Source organism: Neophocaena asiaeorientalis, unplaced genomic scaffold, assembly GCF_003031525.2.
Source record: "Neophocaena asiaeorientalis asiaeorientalis breed wild unplaced genomic scaffold, Neophocaena_asiaeorientalis_V1.1 scaffold24, whole genome shotgun sequence".
NCBI classification, from domain to species: domain Eukaryota; kingdom Metazoa; phylum Chordata; class Mammalia; order Artiodactyla; family Phocoenidae; genus Neophocaena; species Neophocaena asiaeorientalis.
Genome location: NW_020185317.1, coordinates 201,902 through 221,695, shown reverse-complemented (window position 1 = coordinate 221,695; position 19,794 = coordinate 201,902).

The window sequence follows — 19,794 nt, the reverse complement described above, 5'->3', positions numbered from 1 at the left end:
GCTGCCACTTTCCTCTGGCCCAGAGTGCCCGGTGCCCGCCCTGGCCCTCGGGGGGCGAAGGGTGCGGGCCGCTCACCTCCCGCGGCGTCGGCGCCCCTCCCGCTGGAAACCCGGGAGGCATCTGCCCGCACCTCCCCGCGGGGCGCTGGGCTGGGGGCTTCCTGCACGTCAGGGACCAGAGTGGGGGAGGCGGGAGGGGTGAGGGGAGAGGGCGGGAGGGACTGCCAGACCTTGGCCAGTTGGACCTTCCCGGGGAAGGTGTGGGAGAGCGGGGCGGATGCAGCTGGGCGAAGGACGAATGCCGAGGCTGCGGCGGAGCCCGAGCTGCTCTCCTTCTGCGACGCCGAAAGACATGAGGGTTCCGAGAGGCGCCGCGGAGGAGGAAGACCCTCTGAGGTCAAGCAGGCTGGACTCTTCCTAACTCCCCCCGGAAGGCTGAATGGAGGAGTGTCATGCCTCGGTTTCCCCAACTGCAAGGGCAAGACGGTAATACTCGGGTCACCTACACGGGGTGTGGTCACGATTAAAAATGGATTATTGAAAGCCCTCCCAGCTACTTTGCCTAAAGAGGGCACTCAAATTAAAAATTACCGTATTAATACTTTCAGCTTTCTGTTTACTTCTTTTGTAGCATCTTCATTGACTCAGTCCCACTTAGGGGAAAGAGTAAAAACGCTGACATATAAGACGATTACCCACTATGCGTGATTATCTATCTGGATAAGGGAAAGATTTACTCGATTTTACAGTTTAACTACAACCATAGGAAAGAAGTCCCAAAACATTTTTTCCACAAAAAATGGATATCCTTATTTACGGTTTTTTGTACTTTCAGTATTATCCATTTCTCTGATAACAGCTATTCATTTTTCCTTTGGGAACTACCCCTCCCCCCTTGCCCACGAGTCTCTGTGGTTCCAGGATACTGACACCTCCCACCCTCACTCCCCAGAACTGGCCAGTCTTCATATTCCAGACCACAGTGATTGGTTCTGGGATAGGCATATTGGTCCAGGAACTCAATCTGGGGTTTTTGCTGAATCAGTTCAGAAAAAGAAGCCCTTCAAACTAGAATAACTTATTTGGAAGGATATAAGCCAGTGATAAATACCACCAATGCCTAAAAATGAAGTCAAGTCAACTTCAGGAGAAGGAAAACTGTGGGAGAGGGGATGATATCTTTTGAGACTTAGGAGGCAAATATATCTGAAGTGAACTCTACCCCCGAAGGCAAAAATCCCCCTCCTTTCCTCAAGGCAGTTTCAGTTGTGTTCTGTCACATGTCACAAAAAGCCCTGACTCATTATTCTTCTGGATCTTTCCATCCCAGGCATCATTTCTAGGCTACTCCAGTGAATTGATGAACAACCCCCCCACGCCCCCCCCACACACACACACAAAAGAAAAAAAATGGTCCTATTCTTGTACTTGCTGGAAGAATAGGGATCCCGAAAGATCCCACATGATGTTCTCTTTCTACAACTTGCTCTAGACTCAGCAACCCCACAACTGCAACCCTTAACTTCCTGTGTTGATTAAGCGCTGTCTTACAATCTGGCTTTAAACAAAAAAGCATAAAATTAAATACAGCTAAAATGGATCATTATTGCTGCCCTTAGGTTTAAAAAACAAAACCTTTTCTCTCACCTTAAAAGCAGTCCCATATATCCTTAAAAAACTACAAATACAACTACCATATGACCCAGCAATCCCACTACTGGGCATATACCCTGAGAAAACCATAATTCAAAAAGAGTCATGTACCACAATGTTCAATGCAGCACTATTTAGAATAGCCCACAGATGGAAACAACCTAAGTGTCCATCATCGGATGAATGGATAAAGAAGATGTGGCACATATATACAATGGAATATTACTCAGCCATAAAAAGAAACGAAACTGAGCTATTTGTAATGAGGTGGATGGACCTAGAGCCTGTCATACAGAGTGAAGTAAGTCAGAAAGAGAAAGACAAATACCATATGGTAACACATATATATGGAATTAAGAAAAAAAAAAGTGTCATGAAGAACCTTGGGGTAAGACAGGAATAAAGACACAGACCTACTAGAGAATGGACTTGAGGGTATGGGGAGGGGTAAGGGTAAGCTGTGACAAAGTGAAAGAGTGGCATGGACATATATACACTACCAAACGTAAAATAGATAGCTAGTGGGAAGCAGCTGCATAGCACAGGGAGATCAGCTAGGTGCTTTGTGACCACCTAGAGGGGTAGGATAGGGAGGGTGGGAGGGAGGGAGACGCAAGAGGGAAGAGATATGGGAACATATGTATATGTATAACTGATTCACTTTGTTATAAAGCAGAAACTAACACACCATTGTGATGAATGGATAAAGAAGATGTGGCACATATATACAATGGAATATTACTCAGCCATAAAAATAAATGAAATTGAGCTATTTGTAATGAGGTGGATGGACCTAGAGTCTGTCATACAGAGTGAAGTAAGTCAGAAAGAGAAAGACAAATACCGTATGCTAACACATATATATGGAATCTAAGAAAAAATGTCATGAAGAACCTAGGGGTAAGACAGGAATAAAGACACAGACCTACTAGAGAATGGACTTGAGGGTATGGGGAGGGGTAAGGGTAAGCTGTGACAAAGTGAAAGAGTGGCATGGACATATATACACTACCAAACGTAAAATAGATAGCTAGTGGGAAGCAGCTGCATAGCACAGGGAGATCAGCTAGGTGCTTTGTGACCACCTAGAGGGGTAGGATAGGGAGGGTGGGAGGGAGGGAGACGCAAGAGGGAAGAGATATGGGAACATATGTGTATGTATAACTGATTCACTTTGTTATAAAGCAGAAACTAACACACCATTGTAAAGCAATTATACTCCAATAAAGATGTTAAAAAAAAAAACTATGTATCAGGCATTAAACATGAGGCTGAGGCTTCAAATAAGGTTAATAGCAAAGTCATCTTAAAATCTCAGACTTGCAAAAGTGTGTAAAGGTTAGGTTCTTTCATACCACACTCCCCATCCCTGTCACTACCACTCCCCAAACTGGGGCCTCCACTTCACAGGATCCCTGACTGGTTCTTATTTAGCCTCTTCCTGAGCTGTTCCTGTGAAGAAAACTCAGTATTTCATTAGCTGGTCAATTCTACATTTAAACTGGCCTAACATTAGACAGTGATTCCTTATATTCAGTTGAAATACTTCTTTCACTTCACAGGACTACAAGGACTAAAGACAGACTTGGGAACCCCTTGAATTTTCTCTTCCAAGATCTTTGCATGGCCCTTAGCTGTTTATCATAAGGCAGAGTCCTGACCCTTCATCATCCTCCATTACCTCCTTTCTATGAACATGCTCACCTTTGAGCACTCCTCCAGAAGCATAGTATTCAAAGCTAAACCCAAAGGCAGATTCCAGGAAACTTAAAATTCAAGCCTCTTCCAGCACCACAAGAGGGGTCCTAGAAGTATATTCATGTGGTATTATATTTCTGTAAAAGTTTTGGAAGTAAAATATTTTCATCTTAAAAGATTGCTGTCTCTGTGTACTCTAACTTCCCTTCAGTCATAATTTCCCTTGTGTCCAGAAGCACTGAAGTGATTGCTGGCATTTTGGGGATCTGGCTAAGGGGAAGCTGAGTTAGTTAAATGGAAAAAATGTATGTGGTTCATGGGCATTACAGCCCATTGGAACAGTAGCATCTATTCTGACTGCTTGAAGGCCTGCCGTCACCTGGGTCACTTGGGATTGTGATATGAAGGTGGTTGGCCAGAGACCAATCAGCAAATGAATGCTTTGGGACTCAGCACAGAAGCATGTAGGCCATGGGGTAATGTTTGAAATGTATGGATCCAGAACTAGAATTGGAAAATCCTCTCACATCTTATTCTGTATATGTAAAAGAAATTTGGTACAGATTTTCCCAAATTTGACCACTATCTTAAAAAATGTATGTAACTTTCCCAATAATGAGTTGTAGACTGGAAAGAAACTCTTCTAAACTACCAATAATAAAAATAAATTTCAATCAACTCCACTAGTAGAAAGACTGAACTATCTATTAACTCTATAGAACAAAATGTAACAAAATCATTTTCATATGAAGAAGAAATCAAAGAGTATGCAGTCAAAAGACGTAGGAAAAAGTATTGTTAAAGGTATACTAGGCAGTTAATTAATTTAAAACATCAAGATATTTTTCTGAATTTGGTGATGTCTGGTTCTTGTGAATTTTTTAATTTGTAATTGGTTGTGACTTTTATTCTAAATAAATACTTTTTGTACCTTCTTTTATACTTGTGGGTTTTTTCTTAAAGAAGCCTCTGTATTGTGTAATCTTCAGACTCCACAAAATGTGGATCTATCCCCTGTTGAAGCTGATACTCTGAATATAGTCTAATCAGTGTAGCATTCAGGGAGTGGGAGCTTCCAATGGAAGAAATAACTAAGCACAATAATAGCTGAGACGTCCATTACTGTCCTATTTCATCTATCAAGCATCATAGAGAAATGAATGACTAGTTACAACTAGGGAATTTAGGGCATGACTGAAGAATGTCCATTTGAACACACAAAAGAGAAAATTTCTTAAATGTATTACAACTTTTCTCACTTTTTAAAGAAAGTATACCAAACCTAACTGATTCATCATTTTCATAGTGGCTGTAATTTATTTACTATGCTATGATTCAGTGATACCCTTAGGACCTATCTAGGCATAAATGTTTTTGCCTCTACACTAAATGGCCTCAGGCTCCTATAGTTTTCATTGTTGCTGTTGTACTTTAAAAGTAACTTTTTCCTTTGAACCCTGTATTTTTCCTATAACCTTTTCTTTTCTTGATAATCTTTCTTGTCTCACTTTAAGTTCCTGTTTATGGTCTGGTATGGAATTGATAAACTATATAAACATTCTCATTAGAACTCTGTTTAAAATGCCTTGTGGGAGGGGGGAGGTTCAGTGAATAATATGGGTGAGCTTTAGTGCATACATTTCATGGTATCTGTTGTGGTTGCTTGGAATCCTTTCTTATTTTCTTCCAATTTCTCACTCACTAGTAATGGTAAGAAGCCCTGGATTCTCCTTTTCACATATTCTCTAAGTAAATATTTAATAACCATTTACTATGAGCCAGGCATTCTTCTAAGTGTTAAGGATACAGAAGTAAATGGAACAGAAAAAAAATCCCTGCCCTTGTGAAGCTTATATTCTGATAGAATAGGGAAGGAGAGGTCAAATAATAAGTTGTGGCAGAAAATGTTAGTGTTTACAATATCCATATGTTCCTATATGTTTTCCAGTCTCCTTTGCATTTAGGATAGCTGTGTGACTACTTCTGGCAAATAGAATTTAAGCAGCAATGATGGGTATCACTTCTAACAGTGGAGCTAAAAATCCAATGTGACTTCTTTCCTTCTCTTCACCTTCCCTGGATACCACAGAGGCCACCTGTTGAAATGGTGTCATCCCAAGATGGAAGGAGCCTGCATCACTGAGCCATCACTTGGAGGAAAGCTAACTGATATAAGACTGTGATGAGAGCAAGAAATAAAGTGTTAAGCTACTTATTTGTTACAGCAGCCAGTATTAATGATCCTGACTAGGGACTTCCCTGGTGGTCCAGTGGTAAAGAATCTGCCTTCCAATGCAGGGGACATGGGTTCGATCCCTGGTCAGGGAGCTAGGTTCCCACATGTCGTGGGGCAGCTAAGCCCACACTCCACAGCTACTGAGCTCGCGCTTCTCAACTAGAGAGAAAACCCACACACCACAACTAGAGAGAAGCCCATGCACCACAGGGAAAGATCCTGCATGTGTCAACGAAGATCCTGCATGCCACAACTAAGACCCAACGCAGCCAAAAATAAATAAATAGATGATCCTGACTACAATGGAAATTAATACCTTGAAACAGGGTATTGCTATAATTAAAACCTAAAATATGTGGCATTTACTTAGGAGTTAAGTAGCAAAAAACTAACATTGGAAGCTAGAAAGATGGTGATAATAGTATGCAGTGGCAAAACAATTAGTAAACTGTTACCATTATCACATAACTTATCTCGAGCCACTGAGTCAGCAGCAGTTAAGATAAGTGATCGGAAAGAATCAATTAGTAAGTGATAGAGACTACTGATTGCATATGGCAAAGTATCACAAAAAAGATACGAGTTGAGGAAAGAAATAACCAGTTTTCAAAAATAAATGAGAGGGCTTCCCTGGTGGCGCAGTGGTTGAGAGTCCGCCTGCCAATGCAGGAGATGCGGGTTCGTGCCCCGGTCTGGGAGGATCCCGCATGCCGCGGAGCAGCTGGGCATGTGAGCCATGGCCGCTGAGCCTGTGCGTCTGGAGCCACAACAGTGAGAGGCCTGTGTACTGCAAAAAAATAAATAAATAAATAAAATAAAATTTGTCCTGTCTTTTTAATAAATAAATAAATAAATAAATGAGAGATTACAGAAAGTCTAGAAATTTCATTCTTCACAGAGGTGGATTGACAAAGCCCCAGTAAAATTCAGCCAGGGAAAAGATAACGTTTAAGGGTGTGGTTAGATAGGTTCAAGGTTACCATTAAATTGAGGAACGTTTAGTCTTATATTTACAAAAACACTGGGTATAGTTACTGGCACACATAACTGACTGGAAGAAAAAGATCAGAAACCTGTTTATTTGTTTTTTTATTTTTTTAATGTTATTATGTACATGTAGCTGTCCAGTTTTCCCATCACCACTTATTGAAGAGGCTATCTTTTCCCCATTGTATATTCTTGCCTACCTTATCAAAAATAAGGTGACCATGTTCATGGGTTTATCTCTGGGCTTTCTATCCTGTTGTATGATCTATATTTCTGTTTTTGTGCCAGTACAATAGTGTCTTGATTACTGTAGCTTTGTAGTACAGTCTGAAGTCCAGGAGCCTGATTCCTCCAGCTCCGTTTTATCTGTCTCAAGATTGCTTTGGTTATTTGGGGTCTTTTGTGTTTACATACAAATTGTGAAATTTTTTGCTTTGGTTCTGTGAAACATGCCATTGGTGGTTTGATAGGGATTGCATCAAATCTGCAGATTGCTTTGGGTAGTTTGGTCATTTTCACAATTTTGATTCTTCCAATCCAACAACATGGGATAGCTCTCCATCTGTTTGTATACTCCTTAATTTCTTTCATCAGTGTGTTACAGTTTTCTGCATACAATTCTTTTGTCTCCTTAGGTAGGTTTCTTCCTAAGTATTTTATTCTTTCTGTTGCAATGGCAAACGGGAGTGTTTCCTTAATTTTCTTTCAGATTTTTCGTCATTAGTGTACACGAATGCAAGAGATTTCTGTGCATTAATTTTATATTCTGCTACTTTACCAAATTTGTTGATTAGCTCTAGTAGTTTTCTGGTAGCATCTTTAGGATTTTCTATATGTAGTAACAATGTCATCTGCAAACAGTGACAACTTCTTCATTTCTGATTTGGATTCCTTTTATTTCTTTTTCTTCTCTGTTTGCTGTGACTAAAATTTCCAAAACTACGTGGAATAATAGGGGTGAGAATGGACAACCTTGTCTTGTTCCTGATTTTAGAGGAAATTGTTTCAGTTTTTCACCATTGAGAACAATGTTGGCCATGGGTTTGTCATATATGGCCTTTATTATGTTGAGGTAAGTTCCCTCTATGCCTACTTTCTGGAGGGTTTTTATCATAACTGGGTGTTGAATTTTGTCAAAAGCTTTTTCTGCATCTATTGAGATGATCATATGCTTTTTCTTCTTCAGTTTAATATGTTTTATCACATTGATTGATTTGTGTATATTGAAGAATCCTTACATTCCTGGAATAAATCCCACTTGTTCATGGTGTATGATCCTTCTAATGTGCTGTTGGATTCTGTTTGCCAGTATTTTGTTGAGGATTTTTGCATCTATATTCATCAGTGATATTGGCCTGTAGTTTTCTTGTTTTGTAACATCCTTTTCAGGTTTTGGTATCAGGATTATGGTGGCCTCGTAGAACGAGTTTCGGAGTGTTCCTCCCTCTGCTGTATTTTGGAAGAGTTTAAGAAGGATAGGTGTTAGCTCCTCTCTAAATGTTTGATGGAATTCGCCTGTGAAGCCATCTGGTCCTGGGCTTTTGTTTGTTGGAAGATTTTTAGTCACAGTGTCAATTTCAGTGCTTGTGATTGGTCTGTTTATATTTTCTATTTCTTCCTGGTTCAGTCTCAGAAGGTTGTGGTTTTCTAAGAATTTTTCCATTTCTTCCAGGTTGTCCATTTTATTGGCATAGAGTTGCTTGTAGTAATGTCTCATGATCCTTTGTATTTCTGCAGTATCAGTTGTTACTTCTCCCTTTTCACTTCTAATTCTATTGATTTGAGTCTTCTCCCTTTTTTTCTTGATGAGTCTGACTAATGGTTTATCAATTTTGTTGATCTCCTCAAAGAACCAGCTTTTAGTTTTACTGATCTTTGCTATTGTTTCCCTCATTTCTTTTTCATTTATTTCTGATCTGATCTTTATGATTTCTTTCCTTCTGCTAACTTTGGGGTTATTTTGTTCTTCCTTCTCTAATTGCTTTAGGTTTAAGGTTAGGTTGTTTATTTGAGATGCTCTTGTTTCTTGAGGTAGGATTGTATTGCTATAAACTTCACTCTTAGAACTGCTTTTGCTGCACTCCATAGATTTTGGGTCGTCATTTTTTGTCATTTGTTTCTAGGTATTTTTTGATTTCCTCTTTGATTTCTTCAGTGATCTCTTGGTTATTTAGTTGTGTATTGTTTAGCCTCCATGTCTTTGTATTTCTTACAGAATTTTTCCTGTAATTGGTATCTAGTCTTATAGCATTGTGGTCAGAAAACATACTTGATAACGATTTCGATTTTCTTAAATTTACCAAGGCTTAATTTGTGACCCATGATATGATCTATTCTGAGAATGTTCCATGAGCACTTGAGAAGAAAATGTATTCTGTTGTTTTTGGATGGAATGTCCTATAAATATCACTTAAGCCCATCTTGTTTAATGTATCATTTGAAGCTTGTGTTTCCTTATTTACTTTCATTTTGGATGATCTGTCCATTGGTGAAAGTGGAGTGTTAAAGTCCCCTACTGTGATTGTGTTGCTGTCAATATCCCCTTTTACGGCTGTTAGCATTTGCCTTATGTATTGAGGTGCTCCTATGTTGGGTGCATAATATTTATAGTTGTTATATCTTCTCTTGGATTGATCAGTGGCGGGCTGCACAATCTCCCAGGAGGGGAAGTGTGGATAGTGACCTGTGCTTGCACACAGGATTCTTGGTGGCTGCAGCAGCAGCCTTAGCGTTTCATGCATGTCTCTGGTGTCCGTGCTGATAGCCATGGCTCGTGCCCATCTCTGGAGCTCGTTTAGGCAGTCCTCTGAATCCCCTCTCCTAGTGCACCCCGAAACAATGGTCTCTTGCCTCTTAGGCAGTTCCAGACTTTTTCCTGGACTCCCTCCTGGCTAGCTGTGGTGCACTAACCCCCTTCAGTCTGTGTTCACGCAGCCAGCCCCAGTCGTCTCCCTGTGATCTGACCTCTGAAGCTGGAGCCTCAGCTCCCAGCCCCCACCCGTCACTGCAGGTGAGCAGACAAGCCTCTTGGGCTGGTGAGTGCTGGTCGGCTCGGATCCTCTGTGCGTAAATCTCTCCGCTTTGCCCTCTGCACCCCTGTTGCTGTGCTCTCCTCTGTGGCTCCAAAGCTGCTCCCCGCCGCCCACTCCCCGTCTCCGCCAGTGAAGGGGTTTCCTAGTGTGTGGAAACTTTTCCTTCTCCACCATTCCCTCCCAGAAGTGCAGGTCCCATCCCTATTCTCTTGTCTCTGTTTTTTCTTTTTTCTTTTGCCCTACCCAGGTACGTGGGGGAGTTTCTTGCCTTTTGGGGAGTCTGAGGTCTTTTGCCAGCATTCAGTAGGTGTTCTGTAGGAGTTGTTCCACACGTAGATGAATTTCTGATGTATTTGTGGGGAGGAAGGTGATCTCCATGTCTTACTCTCTGCCATCTTGAAGGTCGAGACAGAAACCTATTTATTTTAGAAGAAATTATATTACCAGAGAAACTATTAGCCCACCCAGACTAAAAAGGTATTTATCAGTTTAAGTTTCAGAACAATTTTCCATGTGAGGAAGCAGGTTTTGAATGCTATACACACCCCACCAAGGAGATCCCTCAAGGGATCTCAAGGAGAGTAATGGGAAAGAAAGAACCTCACAGAGGAGAAAAAGGAAAGGATGGAGGTAGAGGGAACAATGTACAAGGGAGGTCCTCCCTGAGGGCAGAACCAGAATTTAATCATGAAACTTCCCAAACTGCCAGGGCAGGTGGGGATATATCACAGTGCCTACTCACAGGGTTTCAGAATTACTCTGGACAAGAGACTGCTGTGTGTCTTCCATTCTTTTTTTTTCCAAATGTGAGTATCTATTGTGGGTGTCCATTATCTATTGGATTTCAGAGGAGGGAGATCTCTTGTCCTTTTGACCATGGGTTGCTATATACCCTAAGTTGCTATACCAGGAGTCACCACATCTGGACTTGATGGAGAGAACTGCACATCACCCAAAGATCTAGGGAAAATGACTGTATTTTCTTCCTTAGTGAAAGAAATGAACTTTTTTTAAAATATAGGAATGTATTGGTTTTTTATTGTTGCATAACAAATTACCACAAACTTAGTGGCTTAACACAGCACACAGTTATTACCTGACAGTTTCTGTGGGTTGAAAATCTGGGCAAAGCTTAATTGAGCTGTCTGCTCATGGTCTCACAAGGTATCTGCTGGGTTACATTCTCATCTGAAGGCTTGACTGTGCAAAACTCTACTCACTCAATGTGTTGGCAAAGTTCATTTCCTATGGCTCTATAACTAATGGCATCTTGTTTCTTCAAATCTAGCAGGAGAATCTACCTTTCCAGTCTTCTAAGACAGAGTCTTATACAGTATACCTTAATCAATTGAGTAACATTCTATCATTTTTGCCATATTCTATTGGGTAGAAGCAAGTCACAGATCTCACCCACACTCAAGGAAAGATATTTTACAAGGGGACTTAGCTCATTGTCTGCCACAGGGAAAAGGGGAACAAATAGATATTTGGTGACCAGAAGGCAAATATATTGGTTTTTACCAATCACTATGTGCTTCTATATTTTCCAGGCTACCTTATGATTAAGTGGCCATGTGACTAGCTCTATACAATGAAATGTGAGCAGAACTAATGTTGGTCATTTCTAGACTAGATGATTAATTATACAATGTACCTTCCTTACCTCCTCTTCTCCCTTCCCTAGACCATGAAGGCTTCATGTTGAAAGATGGCAGCATTACAACATAAAAGAAGTCTGGCTTTCTGAGCAGTGCTTGGAGACAAGCCACCCAGGAGAATAGCACCTATGCCCAGACCAGGACAGGAGTAAGAAATAAACACTTCTCATGTTAAGGCACTCATATCTGGGAGTTATTTGTATGGAAGGTTTGAAGGGGTTGGAATATTATATAGGGGAGGAAGACAACCTCCCTGAGAAAATGACTTAAATAAGGATCTGATAGCAGTAAAGGCTCAGCCACTCAGGTATTTCGGGGAAGAACATTCCAGAAAGAAGGAACAGTAAGTATAGAGGTGCTGAAATGGGAGATGGATAAATAGTATCTTACTGTATCAGAGGCTATGTTGATAATCACCTTGTTTTTAAGATATTTTACAGTAGTGTTTCCCCATCCCCAAATTATTTTGTTTAATACATTATTTTTATGAGCTTCATTCATAGAATTAAGTGTTTCAGGGACTAATATAAAATGTGAGTGTAAAATGTGAACAAATTTGTGATTCCATTGCAAAGATATTATTATCATTAATACTTCTGTATTTCTTTATTTTGTCCTTGATTTGATCTTTTCCTCTTGGTAACAAAAATCTTCTTTTGGATTTAAGAAAGAAATCCTACCTGGTAAAATTAGTCTGATAAGTTTAAAGAGTCTCTTTAGATTAATTCTGTCTTTTTAACTTAAAAAAGCTCAGTTTCCCAGATTCTTCCCCCCACACCCAGGACAGTGCCCATGAAAAGAGGTGGCAGTGGAGGCTTATGTGATCATGTGTCAGCAGCTGGGGAGCTGGATCCATGGCATTCTCTGGATCTATGTTGGCCTCTCATGGGAAGTGGCCACCTGGACTGCCTGGGCTGTGGAAAGCCAACTGGTCCCACCTCTGGGTATTCAGCAGATGGAGTCTGCTGAAGCCTCTGGCTACTGTGACTCATCATCTGATCTCTCAGGCTCTGGTAGGCCCAGCATCGCTCCCTGGCTGATTGGGCCTCCTCCCAGTTGCTGCTGCCGCTAGAGACGCTTCTAAATGTCTGTCATATGCGCTATCTACTCCATGGCCTAGGCTACGCCTCTCTTGGGCTCTACCATGGAATCACCTCATCTTTCATCACTGCTGGCCCTATGACAGTCACTCTGTTCTCAGTGCAGCTGCTTTCATGTTCCTCATCAGCATGCGGTTAGTTCTGAGGCCTATCCACAACAAGGAAACTGAGGTAGACTCAGTAAGGTTAAACTCAGGGTTTCCCTCTGTCTAACTACACTGTACCACTGAACTTACTTTTTTTTTTTTTTTTTCCCATACGTGGGCCTCTCACTGTTGTGGCCTCTCCCGTTGCGGAGCACAGGCTCCGGACGCGCAGGCTCAGCGGCCATGGCTCACGGGCCCAGCCGGTCCATGGCATGTGGGATCTTCCCGGACCAGGGCACGAACCCGTGCCCCCTGCATTGGCAGGTGGACTCTCAACCACTGCGCCACCAGGGAAGCCCCCCCCGAACTTACTTTGATGCAGCTGCCCTCAGGTTGGTGCCAGAGCAACCTGTGAGGCAATCTCCTTACTAAACCTTAAATATAAATTGAAGAAGATTCTGGGAAGATAGTGGAGTAGGAAGCACCAGGAATCTGTCTCCCCACCTAGCCAATGATTGCACTATCAGAATCTGTCTGATGTAACTATTTAGAGCACTGGAGTCTGTTGAAGGCTTGAAACCTCCAGGGGAGACTTGGATGGCAAATTGTGGTTAATTTGGGCCAATTTTAGCTCTTAGCACAGTAGCAGCTACCCAACTCCCACACCCAGCCATGTGTCTGGCAGCTATATACATGTTCTTAGAGCAGCTTGCACACAGCTTACAGGAAACAGGGTGGTCAAAAAAGACTATGTCTTCCAAATATCAGGGATCTATACTCTGATCATTGATTGCTGCTTCTGATCACAGAGGTACAGACAAAGAGGTGGGTAGCCATTGTTGCTGTACCTACCCTCTTCTTGATGCAAGCCCCTCCCCACCCAGCTGAAGTGATTTCCAGGGGATTTAAAGAGCTGGTACCATTTTCCCCCTTCATTTCTCAGTTTTTTCCCTTTTAGGAGGCAGACATTAAAGACTAGGGCATTCAAAAACTACTGCCTTTGTGGAGAAAATTAGAAGCTGACTGTGTATTCCCAGGGAAAGGCTCAGAAAAGACCTGTGAAGACCTTAAGTTACATCTCGGTCTGATCCTTGGCACAGAGACAGCCTGCAACAACATAAATATAAATATAAATATAAATACAACAAACCCTGGAAAGGGAGAGAATCTGATTTCTAGAGTTACCACATTATTAGATTCAAATGTTCAAGGTTAAACAAAAAATCACAAGGCATACAAAGAAACAGGAATGTATAGCCCACTCAAAAGAAAAAATAAATCAACAGAAACTGTTCCTTTAAAAGATCTAATGGCAAATATACTGGACAAAGTTTTCAAAACAACTGTCTTAAAGATGCTCAAAGAACTAAAGGAAGATGTAAAGAAAGTCAAGAAAATGATTTGTGAACAAAATGGAAATATCAATATCAATAAAGAGATAGAAAACCTGGGGAAAAAAGAAATCCTGGAGCTGAAAAGTACAATAGCTAAAATGAAAAACTGGCTAGAGGGATTCAAAGGCAGATTGGAGCAGGCAGAAGAAAGAGTTAGCAAACTTGAAAATATGACAATGGAAATTATTGAGTCTGAGGAATAGAAAGAGAAAAGATTGAAGAAACATAAACAGAGCCTAAGGAATCAGTAGGATACCGTCAAACAAAGCAACATATGCATTGTGGGAGTCCCAGAAGAAGAAGAGGGAGAAAACGGGGCAGAGAAAATATCTGAAGAAATAATGGCTGAAAACTCCCAAGTAAGATGAAATACATGAATATAAACACCCAAGAAGCCCAACAAAGTCCAAGCAAGATCAACCCAAAAAGAGACCTACACCAAGATACATTATAATCAAATTATCAAAAATCAAAGAGAAAATCTTGAAAGCAGCAAGAGAAAAGCAAATAATCACATATCAGCTATTCTCAGATTAATCCTAAGATTATCAGCAGATTCCTCACCAGAAATTTTGGAGACCAGTAGAGAGTGGACTAATATATTCAAGATGCTAAAAGAAAAAAAAAAAACCTGCCAGCTAAGAATTCTATATCCAGCAAAACTGTCCTTCAAAAATGAGGGAGAAATTAAGACATTCTCAGATAAACAAAAGTTGAGGGAGTCGATGACCACTAGACCTGTCCTGCAAGTGAAATGAAAGGACACTCAACAGTAACTTGAAGCCATATGGAGAAATAAGATATCAATAAAGGCAAGTACATGAGTAATTATAAAAGCTAGCGTTATTGTAACAATTGTTTGACACTGCACTTTTTGTTTTCTACTTGATTTAAGAGACTAATACATTTAAAGAAAAAAATTAATGAAACAGCTAGTATTACTATAACTTTGTTTTCTATATAATTTAAGAGACTAATGCATTTAAAAGAACTATCAGTTTATGTTTTGGAGCACACAGTGCATAAAGATGTCATTCTATGACATAAACAACCTAATGGGAATAGGACTGTAAATGAGCAGAGTTTTTGTTATGTTATTAAAGTTTAAAATTTTTGTGCATCAAAATACCCTATGAAGAGAGTAAAAAGGTAACCCACAGAATGGGAGAAAATATTTGCAAGTCATATCTATGATAAGGGACCAATACCCAGAATATAGACAGAACTCGTAAAACTCAACAACAACAACAGAAAAAAAAAAAAAAAACCTAATTCACAAATGGGCAAAGGACTTGAATAGACATTTCTCCACAGAAGATACTTGAATGGCCAATCAGCACATGAAAAGATGCTCAACGTCACTAAACATTAGGGAGATGCAAATAAAAACTATAATGAGATACGTCACACCCATTAGGATGGCGACTATTTAGAAAAACAGAAAACAACAATTGTTGATGAGGATGTGGAGATATTGGAACCCCTGTGCTCTGTTGGTGGGAATCTAAAATGATACAGCCACTGTGGAACAGTATGGTGGTTCCTCAAAAAGTTAAAAAGAATTCCCATATGATCCAGTAATTCTACTTTTGAATATATACTCAAAAGAATTAAAAGTTGTGTCTCAAAGCATGTGCTATATACATACAATGAAATATTACTCAGGCTTAAAAGGGAAGGAAATTCTACAATATGCTACAACATGGATGAACCTAGAGGACATTATGCTAAGTGAAATAAGCTAGTCACAAAAAGGCAAATATTATATGATTTCACTTACTTGCGGTACTTAGAGTAGTCAAAATCATAAAGACAGAAAGGAGAATGGTGGTTGCCAGGGGCTGAAGGGAAAGGAGAATGAGGAGTTATTGTTTAATGAGTATAGAATTTCAGTTTACAGGGTGAAAAGAATTATAGGGATGGGTGTTGGTGATGGTTGTACAACAATGTGAATGTATTTAATACATAAAATGGTTAAGATGGTAAATTTTATGCTATGTGTCTTTTACCCCAATAAAATAAATGAAAAAATAAAATAAATCAAAGCAAGAGTCCCTGCCCTAATATACTCACCCCCTTGAGGCCAGAGCCTGAAGAGGGCATATATTTTGAGAGACACATCTGGGTTGCTCTTATCTCTGTCTGCCTTCTTTTCCTATGACCTGCTGGCACTGGAAGAGACATTTTTCTTTTACTTCTCCTTCCTTGTTTCTTACTTTCTTATTGTTTTCATCTTTTCAGCATCTTCCTTAATACCACCACTCCTTATAGTATTTTTAATAATATTCATATAGGAAGAGCCCCAATTTGCTTTCTTTATGAATATATCTTCACAATTTCTTGAGATGAGAGGCCAAAATGAACTTAACGATACAGAAAGAGATCTATCCCCCAGAAGGATAATATTTTGATTATGTAAGAAATGTGATGAATGCTTTAAAAATCCAAAATGTATACTATAGTTGGCATATTTCTGTTGTTGATGAACAAATATTTATCTTGGATAAACCCAGCCTTTCCACTTGGCTCAAAATTCCAACCCAAAACATAATTCTGTTGGGATAGAAGACTATGAGTGATGCTGTAGCTTTTGGCCAAAGAAAATACATCTTTCCCAGAAGCTGTAACATTATTGCAACTTGTGCCAAGGAGCTTATATTGTGATTTAGTTCAAGGTCACGGAGAGGTAGCAGGTGATGCAGCAATTAATCAAAGAAGACTTAAAGTGAAACAGAAACATAGAAAATATATTGTGAAATTAAAATCAAGGGTGAGGTCCTAGAAAAATAATGTAAGTTTTGGGGCTTCCCTGGTGGCGCAGTGGTTGAGAGGCCGCCTGCCGATGCAAGGGACGTGGGTTCATGCCCCGGTCCGGGAGAATCCCACATGCCGCGGAGCGGCTGGGCCCATGAGCCATGGCCGCTGGGCCTGTGCGTCCGGAGCCTGTGCTCCGCAACGGGAGAGGCCACAACAGTGAGAGGCCGGCATACCGCAAAAAAATAAAAAATAATATAAATTTTATGAAAAGTTTGATTATAGTGTCTTTTTTTAGTGTTATTCTTTCCCCATGTCCTGGAGTCAGTGATATACCACATACAGCTTATCCATTTATACTGGTTTTCTTTGTATGCCAAGCCACTTCCTCTGGAGACCCATGCTCCACCCTTCTCCACCCGGCTTTGTGTCCTGGAACACTGACCCATACAGACTGCACAACAGGCTCGCTCCCTTGCTTCCTGGCATTGGAGGAGATTGGATGGTAGGACAACAGAGGGGTTGGAGTGTTTTATCCCCAGCTCCCTCCTGGACTTGGTGATGCAGTTCCAGAGTCCCCCATTAGGCAGTCCGCTTTCTACTCCTCCACCCCTCACTGGACTACGGGACACCGTTGCCCTTTCTGCCTATGGATAAGAGCAGCTTCCCACTGTTCCTGGTCCCTAGCTGCCTCAACATTCCTGCTAGGTTTCTTAACTCTGCCGAAGCCTCTGTGAACAAAGTTTTTGCGACATTCTGTACTCCAGTCCAACTCAGCATGCGTTCTATTTTCTGCTGGGCTCTCAACTGGCATCCGTTCCCAGGATATTTATACTTTGAGAAATGATAGATTTAGACACGGTTAGAAGTACATTTAAAGTAGATGGTCTTTACAGTTCAGATCAATAGGGTTCAGGTCAATAGAGCTCAGATCAATTGCCAACAGGTAATTTCATAAGGAACTTTTTTTTCAATTAAAAAAAATTATTTTGTTTATTTATTGTTGGTTGTGTTGTGTCTTTGTTGCTGGGCATGCGCTTTCTCTAGTTGCGGCGAGCGGGGGCTACTCTTCATTGCGGTGCATGTGCTTCTCATCGCGGTGGCTTCTCTTGTTGCGGAGCACGGGCTCTAGGCACACGGGCTTCAGTAGTTGTGGCACGCGGGCTCAGTAGTTGTGGCTCACAGGTTTAGTTGCTCCGCGGCATGTAGGATCTTCCCGGACCAGGGATCGAACCGGTGTCCCCTGCATTGGCAGGCAGATTCTTAACCGCTGCGCCACCAGAGAAGTCCTGCTATCAGGTTATTTCAGACCTAGATTCATTGAGAGTTTATATCTCAGTTTTGAAGGTTCAAAAACTTCAATTTTATCAACTCACCTAGAGATGACAGAACCATAGGGAACCTGTTCATGCCAAATAAACTCATAGGATACAGAGTTCTATTTCTAGACTTCTGTTTATTAACTTACAGAAGGGAATCTCTGGCACCAGAACTGTTAGACCATCAGCTCAGGGTTCACCTTTTAGGTGGATAATATCATGTAGAGTCTCAAATTACAAATCAGAGTTTTGCACCATGGTGAGCACAGAGTTAGAATTAGAGGCATTAGATATTTCTAAGGTCTTTTCCCATGTATTTACATCAACACAATGAATTGCTCTTATACACTTCCGGCATTTGCCTACATGAACACAACAAAAAACAAACAGTACTCACATGGAATACTATAAATTAATGAGAATGAACAAGTTACAAGCAAATAACGATATGGGTGACTCTCACAAACATGAAGTTGAGTGAAAGAAGGCAGACACAAAAGAGCATAGATTGTATAATACATTAATTAATGCCATTTAGAAGTCAGAACAGTGGTTACCTGGGGGTGGGGTGGGAGGTTATGACAGGAAGAGAGCCTCGAGGGGGATTCTGGGAAGCTGGTGATGTTCTCTTTTTTAATCTGGGTGCTAGTGACACAAGGGGATCCACTTGTGAAAATTTATCAAGTTATACATTTATAATAGGGGTGCACCTTTTTGTATTTACATTATACTTCAATAAAGTTTTTCAAAATTATCAGTACCACTCCTAGAAACGGAGCTTGCCGTCTATTGGACAATACTCTAGATCCACTGACCAACTACCACCAATTTTGCTTTTCTGATGGGGTAGTCACTGTCAGTACTAAAGCTTCTATCATGACATTATCTCAAATAATAATGTCTAACATCACAACTATTTTACATTAGCACCTCATACTTTCTGGATGTCTTCCAGATGAAACATAATGATAACTCTTTGGTTCTAGTCACAAAAAATTCTTGTAAATAATATCTTAGATTAGGCTATTTCTGGAGAGAGTTCCATTGACCTCTTTTAAAACTTTAACCTCAATTTTTATGTGATTTGTAATCAGATGTGTGCCTTGGAATCTCAACCCACACCTGTTGAATCAAAGCCTCTATAGTCTCCCACTTTCTTGTCATATGTAGTTTGAAAATGTGTCCAGGATGAATCAGATGCACTTCTCTATTTAAAAACCGCTTTCTTATTTGAACAGATGTTGGCTACATCAGTGTTCATAGCTACATTATTCACAATAGCCAAAAGGCAGAAACAACAAATTTCTGTGACCAGATGATTGGATAAACAAAATCTGGTATATACATGCCATGAAATATTATTCAGACTTGAAAAAGAATGAAATTCTGACACATGCTACAACGTGGATGAATCTTGAAGACAGTATGCTAAGTCAGACACCAAAGGACAAATCTTGTATCATTCCACTTATATGAGGTACTTAGAGTAGTCAAATTCATAGAAACAGAAAGTGGAATGGTGATTTCCAGGAACTAGGGAGAGGCGGGATGGACAGTTAGTGTATTGGGTACAGAGTTTGTCTGGGAAGATGAAAAAGTTCTGGAGATGATGGTGGTGATGGTTGCACAACACTGAATGCATTTAATGCCACTAAACTGTACACTCAAAAATGGTTAATGTGGGACTTCCCTGGTGGCGCAGTGGTTGAGAGTCCGCCTGCCGATGCAGGGGGCGCGGGTTCGTGCCCCGGTCCGGGAGGATCCTACGTGCCGCGGAGCGGCTGGGCCCGTGAGCCGTGGCCGCTGAGCCTGCGCGTCCGGAGCCTGTGCTCCGCAGCGGGAGAGGCCGCAACGGTGAGAGGCCCACGTACCGCAAA